The sequence below is a fragment of the Bubalus kerabau genome, chromosome 4 (assembly GCF_029407905.1).
Source record: "Bubalus kerabau isolate K-KA32 ecotype Philippines breed swamp buffalo chromosome 4, PCC_UOA_SB_1v2, whole genome shotgun sequence".
Taxonomy (NCBI): domain Eukaryota; kingdom Metazoa; phylum Chordata; class Mammalia; order Artiodactyla; family Bovidae; genus Bubalus; species Bubalus kerabau.
The window spans coordinates 139,768,572-139,786,463 of NC_073627.1; the positions used below are offsets into that span (position 1 = coordinate 139,768,572).

Below are 17,892 nucleotides of genomic sequence, written 5' to 3' on the forward strand. Positions count from 1 at the left end.
TCACTCTTCCGTATGTATATTTTACTTAGCTAGATATTTTTTAAAGATGTTTTTAAAAATAAAAGGCAAAAAGCACAAGAGAGACTCTCTTAACCACCGCTTAATTTACTCTTCATTTTTTACGTTAGGAAATGTTGCCTTTTGGTCTAATCTGTGTCATGGGAGAAATACATAATTTCATACTCGATTTAGAAGGAGTCCAGATGCTGTTACATTATTTAGTTGGCGCTGTGTGGAAGTGTGGCTTAAAGAGAGACTTTTAGTGCCAGAAATTTCTTTGCAATATATCATATTAAACACTGATGATTTGTGTTTTAAATTTTGGCTAATGCTTTTTGTAACATTTGAATTCTTCTTGTAAACTGTGAGAGTTATCTGCAGGGAATCTAGCCTTTCCTGTCTCTCATTTCCTTCATTTGGATAGATAACATCACATATATAGAGAGAGGACCCTGTTATTTCCAAATCCATAGATTCATCGGGGCTGGGAAATGTCAAATCAGCACCTGAATAAATAAAACACGAGCCCATTAGTGCGAGCTTATGTGACCTGTCAGCATCATTAGGCTTTGCTGAGCACAAGCAGCCAGCTGGTAGAAGGCCTTCAATAATGATGGCATCTCTCGAGAGAGCCCAACAAATCCAGGCTTTGCTTTTTGAATAAGCATTCTGATGTTTGCTTTCCAGGCAGGGGCCTCGTTTCACTTTCAGGTTGCTGTAATTCAAGCCCTGCCCTCCTCGGAGTCTTTCCACCCTGCTGTGAATGGATGCACCCAGCTAGATTCCACACTGGAACTCAAATCCACAGACCTAACACACGTAATGACCCCACAGTCTCAGAAGCTTCACCAGGTCTTATCCCTAGTATTAGTATTCTCAAAGGTAATCTCTGCCAGGACCCCTTTGTTTGAGAAGATCAGCTCATCAACTTGACCGTACAAGTTCAGGTTGTGAATATTAATGTTTAAGAATGTAAAATTTAAAAACAAACAAAAATTTAAGAAAAAATAGGTAAAAAAATGTAAAGTTTACAAGCATAGACTTAGATCCAGGCTGCCCAGGTTCAAATCCCAGCCTTACCTCTTACTAGCTGTGTAACTCTGAACAGGTTACTAAACTATTCTGGGCCTCAGTTTATTCATCTGTGAATGGAGACCATGTCACCATCTATCACACAGATGAGACCTAAATGGTATTATTACATATAAAGCACTCAGAACTGTGTTTATAGCAAGCGCCCTGTTATTATTATTATCATCAGCTGTGTGAGCTTTGCACAAGTACCTTAACCTCTCTGTGCTTTAGGTTCCTTATCTATAAAACAGAAATAATAAAAAATAATATGTATCATATAGGGTTATTACAAGTGTTGAATCAGTTAATTCATGTACAGTATGTAGTGAATTGCTTAGAGCATAGCAAATACTCAATGAATAATAACTATAATTACTTGATCTTTGCTATTTTGGTATGTATACAAATGCAGATAGGAAGCTGGACTGGTATACTTTATGAAACATGCTCACCAATCTCAAGAAAATAATTATTGATTAGTTATTTTATCTTTTATATTTCTCAGATTATGAATGAAATATATTTCTATAATAATACAATTGTAAAATAGAGAAAAATAAAATTTTAATACTCTCACCATTCAATAATATGCATTTTATATAGTATAGTCCCTTTCTATTCCTTTTCTTTTTTTTTTTCTTCTGTGCAATATATTAAACAAACACTGAGGAGAATGAAAGAAACTCATAATTTTAATAGTCTTTGAATTCACTTTTTCAGTTGTCATGTTTTTATTTTTATTTATTTTTTTCTTCCAGTTTTATTGCAATATAATTAAATTTTATAATAATTAAAGAACAAGAAGTTCTACTATTATGTTTTTAATTTTGTTGCTTAAATGTCACCCATCTTTCTGAAGCAACTAGTCTGTGACCACCAACAAAGGCTTTGTGGAAGCATGCATGCATTTATGTGTGTGTGTTAGTCACAGGAACATGCTGAGTTCCATGTGGTGTAGGAGAGAGGTTTCATGTGTGAGCGTGGCTGAGACTGACAAGCATCCCTCATCTATATCTTTCCAAACAGGACTCCTGAGTTCTAGCTGAAGACATAGCAACCCAGACGACGTCTCCATTTCCTGGTCTCTTGCAGCCAGACGTGTCTGTCCACATGGAAAGTTCTAACAGATGAAACTGGAGAAAGATGGTAAGTGCTATCTCCTAGCACAGATGGTTAAGCCTCCAGCACACTCTGGAAAAGACTGTGCATCGGCCAGAGGTCCTGGGTTTTGACATTGATGCAATGGCCTGTTAGATTTCGGTCTGTCTTGCTCAAAAAGGGGCCAACTGTACCCTCCACCAGCAGGAAGCAAATTCTAAAGGTGACACAGACTTGAAGTGCCAGACTCTCTAGTGTCAAATTCATTACAAAACTAGGGGTCAGAGGGAACAATGGACAGGAGAGTTCTCAGAGAGTAGAACCAGAGTTGGCCTAAAAGTCACTCCTTCACCAGGGCAAGTAGACTTCACACCTGGCCTTGCAGGAATTGATCAATACTATAGACCATTAGCTGCTGTGTTTCCAATTTAAAAAAAATTTTTTTTTAATTTTATTCATAGGGCTTCAGTGGTTGTTGCTCTCAGGCTCTAGAGCACAGGCTTAATAGTTGTGGCACACAGGCTTAGTTGTTCCGTGGAATGTGGGTTTCTCCCAGACCAAGGATTGAACCCATGTCTCCTGCACTGGCAGGTGGATTCTTTACCACTGAACCACCAGGAAAGCCCTTCCAATTTTTTTTTTTTTCTTTTCCAAATAGGAATTTTTTATTGCCATTGTCCTTATCCTGGGCTTTCCAGGTGCCGCTAGTGGTAAAGAGCCCACCTGCCAGTGCAGGGGATATAAGAAATGCAGGTTCAATCCCTGAGTTGGGAAGATCCCCTGGAGGAGGGCATGGCCACCCACTCCAGTATTCTTGCCTGGAGAATCCCATGGACAGAGGAGCCAAACAGGCTACAGTCCCTGGGGTCGCAAAAAGTCAGACAGGACTGAAGTGGCATGGCACACCTGCACATCCTCATCCTCGCCTAGCATCTCATGCTGCATCTCTAAGAGGCAACACAGACAATGTGGGTTTTGTTTTGTAGGTGTTGAGAAAGGCTGTCTCACACATGCAGTTTTGGGACCCCTGCTCTGCTGCCTCAGAATGGGCCTGGGGCCTGCAACACTTCCTACCAAGAGATAAAGAGCCCACACAACCTGTGCCAAGCTCTGTGTGGGAATATCTTTCCTTGTTTCTGGCTCAATGAGTCCTTTTGTCTCTGCTTAAAGCATGTGTGTCAGATGGCGGCTGCCCAATCCCATTACTATATCCATCCTCTGCAGGAAAGAGACAAGGTTCCTTCAACTGGGGCACCAGAAGGGTGAGCATAGGTCAATTGCCCTGTGTCACTCCCCAGAGCAAGCCACTGGCCAGGGGTATGAGGCAGACAATTAAAGGTCATCTTAGACTTCCCTGGTAGTCCAGTGATCAAGACTCCAAGCTCCACTGCAGGAGGCGAGTGTTTGATCCCTGGTTCAAGAACTAAGAGTCCACATTCCTTGTGACATAACCCCCCCCCCAAAAAACTAACCTTACTCTACCTCATCTCTATGTAATTAAAGCTCTGTTTCATCCATTGCTGTCTTCCTTGGCCACTCCGATACAAGATGCAATGGGAAGAATTTTGGACTTTTGTTCTGAAGAGTTGCATAGTGCTAATCTTTGCTGTGGTCCATGTAGTTGGAGTCCTCTCCTGGGGTTGATAATTAGTACAAGCTGCAGAATGGGAGAAAATATTTACAATACACAGCTAACAAAGGAATTGTATCAGAATATATAAAGAACTTACAACTCAATCATAAAAAGACAAACAACCCCATTTAAAAAAAGACTTTAACAGACACTTTATAAAAGTAGATATTCAAATGACTGATCAACACATGAAAATATGCTCAACATCATCAGTCATCAGAGAAAAGCGAACTAAAACCACAAGGAGGGACTTTCTTGGCAGTCCAGTGGTCAAGATTCTGTGCTTCCAATGCACGAGGCACACACAGGGTTTGATCTCTGGTCATGTAACTAAGATCCCACATGTGGCACAGCCAAAAATTTTTTAAATAAAACCACAATGAAATAGACCCATATACACATTAGCATGTCTAAAAATTTAAAAGATTAACCATACCAAGTGTCAGCGATAATACATAGCAACTAGAACTCTAGCATTCTAGGTGAGAATGTAAAATGGTACAACAACTTTGGAAATATTTTTGGCAGTTTCTTAAAAAGTAAATAGAACAGTCTTATGGACTCTGTGAGAGAGGGAGAGAGTGGGAAGATTTGGGAGAATGGCATTGAAACATGTAAAATATCATGTATGAAACGAGTTGCCAGTCCAGGTTCAATGCACGATACTGGATGCTTGGGGCTGGTGCACTGGGACGACCCAGAGGAATGGAATGGGGAGGGAGGAGGGAGGAGGGTTCAGGATGGGGAACACATGTATACCTGTGGCGGATTCATTTTGATATTTGGCAAAACTAATACAGTTATGTAAAGTTTAAAAATAAAATAAAATTTAAAAAAAAAAGTAAATATGACTCAGCTTCAGGAGTATGAAATTAACTATAGGCAATATGCATACTTCATTTACAAAAAGAGCTGGTTGGCCAGATTTGGCCAATGGGCCATTGTTTGCTGCTATATCTAGAACATCATTTTGTGCCAAGGAGAAAGGAAATGCCCAAAGAATGAGGGAAACTTATCTCATTGACCCAGTTTGGGACAATCTGAACATTAAAATTAAAAGGGATTAAGAGACTGGTGGCTCAGATGATAAAGTGTCTGCCTACAATGCGGGAGACCTGGGTTCAATCCCTAGGTCGGGAAGATCTCCTGGAGAAGGGAATGGCAACCCACTCCAGTATTCTTGCCTGGAAAATCCCATGGACAGAGGAACCTGGTTAGGCTACAGTCCATGGGGTCGCAAAGAGTCGGACACGACTGAACAACTTCACTCACTCACTCAAGAGATTATAATACATGAATTAAATAGAAATCATGAGACATACATACATAAGAAAGACATGTACATATATATGTACATGCACAGAGGAGCCTTGTGGGCTGCAGTCCATGGGGTCACAAATAATCAGACATGACTGAGCGACTGAGTAATATAATGCATTAAGAAGAACACAGAATCACTTTTGTGATGTTCCTGGAAATATTATATAATCTGAATGTGCTGTGTGCTGTGCTTGGTCGCTCAGTTGTGTCCAGCTCTTTGAGACTGCATGGACTGTAGCCTACCAGGCTCCTCTGTCCATGGGGATTCTCCAGGCAAGAATACTGGAGTGGGTAACCATGCTCTCCTCAATCTGAATGTAATCATAAGGAAACAGTAGACAAACCAAAACCAAAGGACGTCTACAAAGTAAGTTGTCTATACTTTTCAAAATTGTCAAGGCCAGAAAAGCCAATGGAAGACTGAAGAATGGTTCCAGATGAAAGAGACTAAAACAACCAAAAGCAACATGATTTTGGACTAGATCCTGAACCTCTACAGACATCATGGGACAATCAATGAGGTCTGAATGAGATCTGTGAATGTTAATTTCCTGATTGATGGTTGCCCTGTGGTTATACAGGAGTCAGTCTTTGTTTTTAGGAAACAGTAAGAGGTAAAGGGCATCGTGTCTGTAATTTATTCTCTAATGACTTAGAAAAAAAGATTATTACTGTTCTGTTTATTATGCTGAGTAGCTAATTACCCCTAAATTTAGTGGCAGAGAACAACCAGATACTACATTCATGAATTCTATGGGTCAGGAATTCAGCACATACCATGGGAGGCTTGTCTCTGCCCTGTGATATCTGGGATCCTTGGATGGAAGACGTGAAGCCTAAGGGCTCAGCCATCACTCTCTTGTCTGGTGGTTGATGCTGGTTGTCAGCTAAGCTGTTGCTGCTGATGATTAAGAATTACTGCTGCTGCTACTGCTGCTGCTAAGTCGCTTCAGTCGTGTCGGACTCTGTGCGACCCAATAGACGGCAGCCCACCAGACTTCCCCACCCCTGGGATTCTCCAGGGAAGAACACTGGAGTGGGTTGCCATTTCCTTCTCCAATGCATGAAAGTGAAAAGTGAAAGTGAAGTCGCTCAGTCGTGTCTGACTCTTAGTGACCCCATGGACTGCAGCCTACCAGGCTCCTCTGTCCATGGATTTTCCAGGCAAGAGTACTGGAGTGGGGTGCCATCACCTTCTCCATGTAAGAATTACTAATAGATACCAAAACTACATTGTGTGCATCCTCAGTCACATCTGACTCTTTTTGATCCTATGGACTGTAGCCCTCCAGGCTCCTCTGTCCATGGGATTCTCCAGGCAAAAATACTGGAGTGGGTTGCCATGCCCTCCTCCAGGGGATCTTCCCCACCCAGGGATTGAACCCATGTCTCTTACGTCTCCTTTATTGACAAGCATGTTCTTTACCACCTGGGAAGCCCTATAAGGGAGCTTCATTTCTTATTTAATTAACATTATTTTTGGATATTTGAGAAGGTGCTAACAAATACTGAAAAAATCACTTCAGATGGTGACTGCAGCCATGAAATTAAAAGATGCTTGCTCCTTGGAAGAAAAGCTATGACAAACCTCAACAGCATATTAAAAAACAGGGACATTACTTTGCCACCAAAGGCCCGTATAGTCAAAGCTATGGTTTTTCCAGTCCAATACTTTGGCCACCTGATGTGAAGAACTGACTCATTAGTAAAGACCCTGATGCTGGATAAGATTGAAGGCAGAAGGAGAAGGGGATGACAGAGGATGAGATGGTTAGATGGCATCACTGATTCAATAGACATGAGTTTGAGCAAGCTCAGGGAGGTGATGAAGGACAGGGAAGCCTGGCATACTGCAGTCCAAGGGGTTGCAACTGAGTGACTCAACAAAAACAAATACTGAAAGTATAAATGAATGTCATCAAGGTCCTGCTCAAGCCTGAACTGTGACAGATGTAGAATTAGACTGGAGGATTCAGGGTCTCTGGCAGAAGTGGGTCATGTCAGAGTCTAAGGAGTCTCTTAGGATACTCTCACCCTAGGGAAAGAAGAGAGGTGTGTTAGAGTTTGGGTCTCTGATACTTCTATCATCATATGGAAGGAATGCCTTAAAGTATCTGAGTCCTAAAATAGTGAATGTAGTGGGCAAAGATGGAAACATCTGTTTGTTTATTAAACAAACAGAAGCAGATTCTCAAGTGTATATATGTTAAATAAGAAAAAGAGAGTCGTGAATTCCCTTCTGGTCCAGTGGTTAAGACTCCACGCTTTCACTGCTGAGGGCACAGGTTCAGGGAACTAAGATCCCACATTCTGCAAGCTGCGTGGCATGGCCAAAAAAAATAATATAAAGCAAGAGCAGGACATTTTTGAAATTAAAAAGAACATTGAATTGCATTACTAAATTTACAACATATTATTGAAATAACAAAAATTAAGATATTTTTGTGTTGAGACATAAATAAATAAATAGAACAGAATAGAAAGTCCAGACACTAACCAAAATATATGTGGGAATTTAGTATAAGATAAAGGTAAATCTCATATCAACACAAGGTATTCAGACAACTGAGGAGAGATTTTGGAAAGAGGAAAGTTGTACAAAAAGCTCACACTTAAAAAGAAAACTAAATCAATATAAGGAATAAAGTGTGAAAAATTAAAAAGAAAAAAAGCTCCCACTATATACCAGGTTAAATTTCAAGTGGATCAAAATTTACATGTAAAAAAATATCAAATCATTAAAAGAAAATATGGGTGAATTCTTTTAATAGTTGTAAATATAGTTTACAACTATAAATGTATTCACCCTTTGCCTCAGCACTTCCACTTCTAGAAATTTATCCTACAGATATAGCTACACTCTTTTAAGGGGCCTCGCCACATGGCTTGCAGGATCTTATTTCCCTGATCAGAGATTGAATCTGGGCCCCAGCAGTGAAAGTGCTAAGTACCATTCACTAGACTGCCCTGGAATTCCCTACACTCTTATAAAATGACATATGTGCAGGATTATTCTTTGCAAGATTGTTTTATTTTTTACAATGACAGTAGTATTTCATTCTTTTTTACAATTTTATTATTTTATTTATTTATTTATTTTTGGCTGTGCTGGGTCTTTGTTGCTGTGCAGGCTTTTTCTTTAGTTGCAGCGAATGGTGCAAAGCTACTCTCTAACTGTGGTGCATGGGCTTCTCATTGTGAGGCCTTCTTATTTTGATGGCTTCTCTTGCTGTGGAGCCGGAGAAGGCAATGGCAACCTACTCCAGTACTCTTGCCTGGAAAATCCCATGGATGCAGGAGCCTGGTAGGCTGCAGTCCATGGAGTCGCTGAGTCAGACACGACTGAGAGACTTCACTTTCACTTTTCACTTTCACGCATTGAAGAAGGAAATGGCAACCCACTCCAGTGTTCTTGCCTGGAGAATCCCAGGGACCGGGGGAGCCTGGTGGGCTGCCGTCTATGGGGTCGCACAGAGTCGGACACGACTGAAGCGACTTAGCAGCAGCAGCAGCTTTCTGTGCAGCACAGGCTCTAGGGTGAGAAGCCTTTGTTAGTTGTGGTAATTGGGCTTAGTTCCCTGTGTCATATGTGATCTTAGTTCTTGGACCAGGGATCAAACCCATGTCTCCTGCATTGCAAGGTGGATTCTTAACCACTGACTCATTGGGGAAGTCCCTGTACATTTATTCTTAACACGTGGAACATATAGTATAAAGATTTCATACTGAATAGATCATATTCATTAAGCCAAAAAGGGAAAAAAGAGGCACTTACATAAAATTTTAGCTACATTGTTTGAAATGAAAATATGCAGATTTTAAAACTGAAAAAAAGATCCCAATTGTGTTTCTTCATCAGGAGCTTTAATTGAACCTAGAACTTTTTCACACCTTAATTAGAAAGAAAAGAAAAGAAAAACCCAGAAAAAAATAGCCTTGATTGGCTGCTGAGACAGCAAGAACTTTTTACAGAGACCTGTACAGCATCGCACTAAGATGGACAATGTCTGGCAAGAGATAAAATAGCTGTGCCTTGCTTTGTGCGGGTCAGCAACTTGTTAACTCATCATACTATAATGGCGTAGCTGAGAAGAAGACCGAACTGGGGATCCAAGGGCATGTGCACAGTACAACATCGTATGTATACACACTTGGCAGCACAGCCACTGCAGCTAAAGGTTAAAAACCAGTTCTAAGGAGTTCCCTGGTGGTCAATTGGTTAAGAATCCACCTGCCAATGCAGGGGACATGGGTTTGATCCCTGGTCCAGGAAGATTTCACATGCCTCGGGTCAACTAAGCCCCTGTCCCACAACTACTGAGCCTGTGCTCTAGAAGCCATGCTCCACAACAAGAGAAGCTGCCACAATGAGAAGCTCAAAGGCCACAACTAGAGAGTAGCCCCCACTTGCCTCAACGAAGACCCAGCACAGCCAAAAATTAACTTATTTTTTTTAAGTGGCTAAGATAAATTAGGGCTTCCCAGGTGATGCTAGTGGTAAAGAAGCCACCTGCCAATGCAGGAGACATAAGAGACATGGGTTCGATCCCTGGGTTGAGAAGATCCCCTCGAGGAGGACATGGCAACCCACTCCAGTATTCTTGCTTGGAGAGTCCCATGGACAGGGGAGCTTGGCAGGCTATAGTCCATGAGGTTGCAAAGAGCTGGACATGACTGAAGTGACTTAAGCACTCACGGAAGATAAATTAAAAAGGCAACCAGTCCTAAGAGGTGATCTCAGGGTTATTCATAAAACCAAGGAGGAGAGAAAGGACCTTGTCTTAACTTAATTTTGTCTCAAACACCCTGCATCCAAATAAAGTCCCGTTTGTAGGTACTTGAGGTGAGGGCCTCAACATACCTTTTGCGGGAACACAAGCCACCCTGTAATAGTGCAGACTAGAGTAAGAATAGTGTATAGTATGCTGCCTTTTGTGTAAGGAAAGGAGATAACTATACATCATTAATATTCCCAGAGAAACTCTAGAAGAATACCTAAGAAAATAATATGAATTTTTATCCTGGGAGGGGAATAGGATAGGTGTAGGAAAGAATGGGAAGCAAATTAACTTGTGGACCAATTTTGAGTATTTGATGGAGGAAAAAAAGATTCCCTTAACTTTGATGCTTAGAATCTTTTCCTCAAGAGGTATAGGTTCAGGGAGGTGTGACTGAATTTCCTTTATTTTTCTTATTTCTTTTTATTTATTTGTCTGTCCTGGGTCTTAGTTGAAGCAGGCAGGATATTTAGTTGCAGCATGAGAACTCTTAGTTCATGCCATGTGGGATCTACTCCCTGACCAGGGATTGAATCTGGGCCCCCTGCATTGGGAGTGAGGAGTCTTAGCCACTGGGTCACCAGGGAAGTCCCTTTTCTATAGGCCCAATTACCCTATTTCATTCTTCAATGACTAATACCTTCATACCCATTATATTAGAATCGCTATTGATGGCCAATGTTAGAATTAATCTATAGTCAAAGCATGGGCTTCCCTAGTGGCTCAGACAGTACAGAATCCACCTGCAATGCAGGAGACCTGGTTTGATCCCTGAGTTGGGAGGATCCCCTGGAGGAGGAAATATCAACCCACTCCAGTATTCTTGCCTGGTGAATCCCCATGGACAGAGGAACCTGGCGGGCTACAGTCCATGGGGTTGCAAAGAGTCAGACACAACTAAGCGACTACGCACAGCACAGCATATAGTCAAAGAATATAGAAGAGTTAATTCAAATTTCATAAAAATAATCCTTGACGATGGAAAACTAATTATATCACTGACAAGCCCAGCATACAGGAGTAGGAGAGGAAATGGAGGAAGACATAGGTATAATAACTGTTGCATCTTATTTTAGGGCAATCAGTAAACAGTGTCAAAACTCAAAGTTAGTTAATATATAAAGTTAGCAGGTGAGGGAGTGTTGAGGGGCAAGAGAAGAAAGATGAGTATGTTAAATTCAGGGAGTCAATAGACATTTTTAAAGTTAATAAATCAAAAATAGAAATATATAACCATATTATTTAGAGTTTAGTAGCAAACAAGCAGATGAAGTAATAATAGGAACTGTTAAAATTTTCTGGAGGTTTTTTACTTTTTATTTTATGACTTTTTGACTTTTTTTTTTTTTTACCATGTGTCATAGGCAGAACTAAAATGTTCATTTCCTAATGCTTGGAGCCTAGAATGGTTACCTTACAAGGCAAAAGGGACTTTGCAGAACTGGAAGATAGCAAAGATGCGTTATCTTAAGCCACTAATATTTGTGGTAAATTGTTACAGCACCAACAGGACATGAATACCCAATGCAAGTGTTACTTGTACTGTGTTTTTTTTAATATTTATTTATTTATTTGGCTGTGCCATGTTTTAGCCGTGGCATGTGGGATCTAGTTTCCCAACCAGGGATCAAACCCATGCCCCTGCATTTGAAGCGTGGAGTCTTAGCCACCAGGGAAGTCCCTACTTGTACAATTTTTAAAGATTAAAAGAAATGGAAACAATGACATGTAAGCCTGTCGGTGGAGGAAATGTGAGAAATGGTATCAAAAGCCATCTTCTTCCCTTGTTGAAGGTAGAGAAGGCCGTGTTTTCATTTTGTATGTGTTACTTTAAGAAGACTCAACTCGGCCAGCAAACTGTGGAATATCCATCTTCATAGAAGCCCCAATACTAGATTACCAGACACGGTTGTGCTAAATACCCAACCTGAAAGAAATTTTCTGCCATCCTACCCCTTGCAGCTGACTCAGGGGGACCAGCACAGAGAATAAGCCTATGGCCATGCAGAAGAATAAAGCCAGGCCCTGTTAGAGGGTGATGGAGGGAAGTCCCCACCTGCCCCAGTCATGGCCATTTGGTTAGAAGTCAGCATGACCACCAGTCAGAAGGTTTGGTAAGAGATCACAGGACAGTGCCTTGGAGAGATGGGACGTAGGACTGTGTCAGCCAGGCAGGTCCTACGAGGGCTCCACCCCACCCTGCCTTCTCCCGTCAGGGTCCCGCTCCAGTCTACTATCCACGTGTCTGTGCGTTGGCATCCCAAGCAGTGTTGTGAGGGAGCCAGAAGCCCTGTCCCACATCTGGCCGGGTGGCCTTGGAGATGAAAACTCAAGCACACACAGATCGTGGGTGCAGCCTTTTGCCGAGGCTGGGGGAAACGTGAAGGCAGAACACGTTTTAGGCCTGAGTTACTCACTGACCAAGTTGGAAGCTCGATGCTTTCTCACTCAATCTGGCTTTTGTAATTATTTATTGTTACGGCTAGTTTTATGAGCTGTCAGAGGGTTAATGTTTTTCAAGGGCTCTTCCTCACATCCCCAGTTGCCAAGACTCTACACTTTAGAAGAAGTGGCTGACAGGATGAGCTCTAAGCACACCACTACCTTACATCAATGTGGTGATTCGGAAAGCACCACAGGTCTTTATCTTACTGGTCCTCATTTAAAATGGTACTCCTCAGGATTTCCCTGGGAGTCCAGTGGTTAAGACTCCAACACAGGGGACATGAGTTTAATCCCTGGTCATGGAACTAAGATTCCACATTCCGTGTGGCACAGCCAAAAAAAAACTCCTCACTTCCAACCTCCACTGTTATCACAATGGCATGTAAGGTTTAAAACTACCAGAGATGGCCTTGGTTGTCCTAGTTCAGAAAGTCCGGTTGGCATAACTCAAGTGAAATACGATCTTCTTCACACTGAAGAACAGGAAAAGAAGGTGGTGACAGCAGCTGACAAGCCCAACTGGCAACTTTGAAATATAGCTGGAGTGGGGGGTAGAGACTTTAAAAGTGCATTACAGCTGCATTTTGAAAATTTCTCCATCAAAACAGTTAACACCACTTGAAAGGATCTGTGTTCTTCCAAGGTCCTTAAGTGATGATGGCTTTTCTGCACGTGCTAAGTCGCTCCTGAAACCAACACTCCTCTTTCCAGCTAGTGCAATTGTTTTAGTAAAAACTGGAATGAGTAGACTTTGCACAGCTTTGGTTCATGGAGGAAATATTCATTCTTAGGAGGGAAATAAAAAGCCCAGCTTTTTATAGATATAGATAAGTACTAGGACAAAAATAATGATTAGTCAAAGGGACATGTACAAGAAAGAAAAGTACTCGATCTAGGGACAAGAAGTTTTCCTTTAAGGAACTGGGTTTTTGTTGTTGTTACAGATTGTTTTTATTCATCTGACAATATCTTGGAAATTACCCTTTATCAGGACATAGAGGATGGATGATGTACTATAATACAAGGGATCAACCCACATTGGAATGAACACTCATATTCAGTAATATTTTGATATTAAAAACAATGCTGCAATGCATAAACTTGGCCTGTATTATTCCATTGCTAGCAAATGTGTGTGCTTAGTCACTCAGTCATGTCTGACTCTTTGCAACCTTTTGAACTATAGTCTACAAGCTCCTCTGTCCATGGAATATTTCAGGCAAGAATACTGGAGTGGGTTGCCATCTTCCTCCTCCAGGGCATCTTCCCCACCCTGGGATCCAATCTGCATCTCCTGTGTCTTTTGCATTGCAGGCAGATTCTTTACCCACTGAGCCATCAGGAAAGCCCAGCAAATGAATAGTATACATATTTAATGAATTTATAACCTGGAAGATTTTTAACTGAGAAATTATTAATGATGGTTGATCCAGGGCATATTAAGGCAGGATGAAAAGATGCTGAGAGATCATTATAACCCATGATTGAGACCTTTCATCCAGTGAAGAAGTTGACATCAAGTAAAGCCCAGTCGTCATTTAGGTGGCTAAGGGGTAAAGAATCTGCCTGCCAACACAGGAGGTGCAAGAGACACGGGTTCGATCCCTGGGTGGGGAAGATCCTCTGGAGAAGGAAACGGCAATCTGCTCCAGTATTCTTACTTAGAAAATCCCATGGACATAGGAGGTTGATGGGCTATAGTCCCATCAGGGTTGCCAAAGAGCTGGACATGACTGAGTGACTGAGCACACACAAAGCCCAGTGACTGCCCCGAGGCCTAGAACTGAAAGCAGATGTCCTGATTCCAAGCCCAATGCTTCCTCTTTTACCATGCTGCCTACTTGTTAGAAAGCCCTTGAGGGACTTGCCTGGTGGTCCAGTGGTCAAGAATCTGCCTGCCAGTGCAAGACATGGGTTCTATCCCTGGTCGGGGAAGATCCCACATGCCCCAGAGTGGCTAAGCCTGCGCAACGTAACTATTGAGCCTGTGCTCTAGAGCCTGATCTCCACAATAAGAGAAGCCATGGCAAGGAGAAGCCTGTGCACCGCAACTAGAGAGTAGTCCCTGCTCGCCACAACTAGAAAAAGCCCACACAGCAACAAAGACCCAGCACAGCCAAAAATAAATGTATACACGCACAAAAAAAGAAAGGCTTTGTGCACACATGTTGTCTTCCTTGTGTATCAGATGATTCACCTTAGAAGTAGTATGTGTCACTTCTGCTCACGTTTATCAGCCAAAGCAAGCCATGTGTCAACAAGGCGGGATGGATGTATGACCCTCTTCTGGGGAAAACCGTGAATAAAAATGGAAACAATAACACAGTCTGTACTACCGCCTCCTTCTGTCCTTTCAGCCCAGCAGTGGTAGCAGCTGTTGATAATCTCTAGGTTAGCTCATTGTCCTCTGTTTGAGTCTTCTATTCACTAAGTAGCCAGTACCCCCAAGTGGCATCTATTTATGTTTAAAATGTTCAAGCAAATTCTGCTTCTTAGTGAGACCAGCAGTGTTTACCACATCAACATATGAACACCTTCTGTGTGTTAGGATGTGCTAGGCACAGATCACCATGTGTGGTATGGATTTTTTTTAAGTAATACTATGAGTAAAAATATAAGCAGAGTGACAATATACAGCCTTGACGTACTCCTTTTCCTATTTGGAACCAGTCTGTTGTTCCATGTCCAGTTCTAACTGTTGCTTCCTGACCTGCATATAGATTTCTCAAGAGACAGGTCAGGTGGTCTGGTATTCCCATCTCTTTCAGAATTTTCCACAGTTTATTGTGATCCACACAGTCAAAGGCTTTGGCATAGTCAATAAAGCAGAAATAGATGTTTTTCTGGAACTCTCTTGATTTTTCCATGATCCAGCGGATATCGGCAATTTGATCTCTGGTTCCTCTGCCTTTTCTAAAACCAGCTTGAACATCTGGAAGTTCACGGTTCATGTATTGCTGAAGCCTGGCTTGGAGAATTTTGAGCATTACTTTACTAGCGTGTGAGATGAGTGCAATTGTGTCGTAGACTGAGCATTCTTTGGCATTGCCTTTCTTTGGGATTGGAATGAAAACTGACTTTTTCCAGTCCTGTGGCCACTGCTGAGTTTTCCAAATTTGCTGACATATTGAGTGCAGCACTTTCACAGCATCATCTTTTAGGATATGAAATAGCTCAACTGGAAGAAGCACAAGCTGGAATCAAGATGGCCAGGAGAAATATCAATAACCTCTGATATGCAGGTGATACCACCCTTATGGCAGAAAGTGAAGAAGAACTAAAGAGCCTCTTGATGAAAGTGAAAGAGGAGAGTGAAAAAGGTGGCTTAAAGCTCAGCATTCAGAAAACGAAGATCATGGCATCCAGTCCCATCGCTTCATGGCAAATAGATGGGGAAACAGTGGAAACAGTGGTTGACTCTATTTTGGGGGGCTCCAAAGTCACTGCAGATGGTGATTGCAGCCATGAAATTAAAAGACGCTTACTCCTTGGAAGGGAAGTTATGACTAACCTAGACAGCATATTAAAAAGCAGAGACATTACTTTTCCAACAAAGGTCCGTCTAGTCAAGGCTATGGTTTTTCCAGTAGTCATGTATGGAGTGAGAGTTGGACTATAAAGAAAGCTGAGTGCTGAAGAATTGATGCTTTTGAACTGTGGTGTTGGAGAAGACTCTTGAGAGTCCCTTGGACTGCAAGGAGATCCAACCAGTCCACCCTAAAGGAGATCAGTCCTGGGTGTTCATTGGAAGGACTGATGTTGAAGCTGAAACTCCAATACTTTGGCCACCTGATGCAAAGAGCTGACTCATTTGAAAAGACCTTGATGCTGGGAAAGATTGAGGGCAGGAGGAGAAGGGGACGACAGAGGATGAGATGGTTGATGGCATCACCGACTCAATGGACATGAGTTTGGGTAAACTCCGGGAGTTGGTGATGGATAGGGAGGCCTGGTGCTGTGGTTCATGGGGTCGTAATGAGTTGGACATGACTGAGTGACTGAACTGAACTGATGAGTAAACCTGATAATACTTATGATCACAACCAACCTGAATCAGATGTGAGCTGTTTCCATTCTGAATGACAGAAAACCTAAAGCAATAGTGACATAAACAGGAAAGAACTTTATTTCCCTTGTCCATAACCATGCCTCAGACAAGCAACCCGGGACTTCCCTGGCAGACCAGTGGTTATGGCTCTGAGCTTCCACTGCAAGAGGCACAGGTTCCACCCTTAGTGGGGGAACTAAGATCTCGAATGCTTCCTGGTGCCACCAAAAATTAAATAAAAAAGAGGGGAGCAACCCACAGGTCCGATTTGATAACTCCATAATCATCAGGTGCCCAGGATCATCACTTGACTTCTCCTTCATGCTACAAGATGTACTGAAGCAATGATCAAGTGTTTTGAAACTCAGTAGTTCAAATGGCAGCCTCCTGCAATCCCCTTCTCCAGTTACTTTGAAAAAGGTGAATTGCCTGTATTAACTTTTTTGCTTGCAAAAAAATGTAGATTGGTATAATGTCAATTGACCATAACTCAGCCCCTTACCAGAGCCAGACACAATACTCTTGGGCAGCTATGTGTCCACCTAAAAATTGGAAGTTCTGTGTGTGTGTGTATGTTTTTTAACATGGAAGATAAATTTATTACATAATGCCTTTTTAAAAATTTCATTTATTTATCTTTGGCTGTGCTGGGTCTTTGTTGCTTTGCATGGGCTTTCTCTAGTTGCAGTGAGTTGGAGCTACTCTTTGTTGTGGTGCTCAGGCTTCTCATTGTGGTGGCTTCTCTTGTTGCTGAGCACAGGCTCTAGGCAAGCGGGCTTCAGTAGTTGTGGTGCATGGGCTTAGCTGCTCTGAGGCATGTGGAATCTTCCTGGACCAGGGATCAAACCTGTGTCCCCTACATTAGCAGGCAAATTCTTATCTACTGTGCCACCAGGGAAGTCCACACCTTGTTTTCAAAAATGTTCATTTTTTTTTAAAATTCATAATGCTTGTGTTGTTTATGTATAATAGTTTGATACAGTACGTTGTACGTTACAGCTTTCTTTCTCTCAAATATTCTAAGGCTCTCCTACTCCTTCTCTTTTGCTAAAGTAAAGGCACTCGAAACAACATGTGAGCAAGTTTTCAAAAAGAAAATGGGGGCTTTCGTGGAGGTCTAGTGGTTAAGAATCTATCTTCCAACGCAGGGGACTCAGGTTGGATCCCTGGTTGGGGAATTAAGATCCCACATGCCACCAGGCAAAAAGAGGAACACCACAACTACAGACGCCTGTGTAACCTAGAGAGAGCCTGTGCTCCACAACTTGAGAAAGCCTATGAGACGCAATGATGACCTGCTGCTGCTCCTGCTGCGTCGCTTCAGTCGTGTCCGACTCTGTGCGACCCCATAGACAGCAGCCCACCAGGCTCCCCTGTCCCTGGGATTCTCCAGGCAAGAACACTGGAGTGGGTTGCCATTTCCTTCTCCAATGCATGAAAGTGAAAAGTGAAAGTGAAAAGTGAAAGTGAAGTCGCTCAGATGTGTCCGACTCTTC

At 42.1% G+C, this 17,892-nt stretch overlaps 1 long non-coding RNA gene across 1 annotated transcript; it reads left to right on the forward strand.

Annotated features, from left to right (window-relative positions):
- The first annotated feature begins 278 nt into the window (after positions 1-278).
- On the forward strand, positions 279-3,595 carry LOC129650379 (uncharacterized). Its single transcript, XR_008713743.1, has 3 exons — positions 279-882; positions 2,101-2,220; positions 3,159-3,595. It is a non-coding gene; the product is annotated as an uncharacterized LOC129650379 (long non-coding RNA).
- The last annotated feature ends 14,297 nt before the right edge of the window (positions 3,596-17,892 follow it).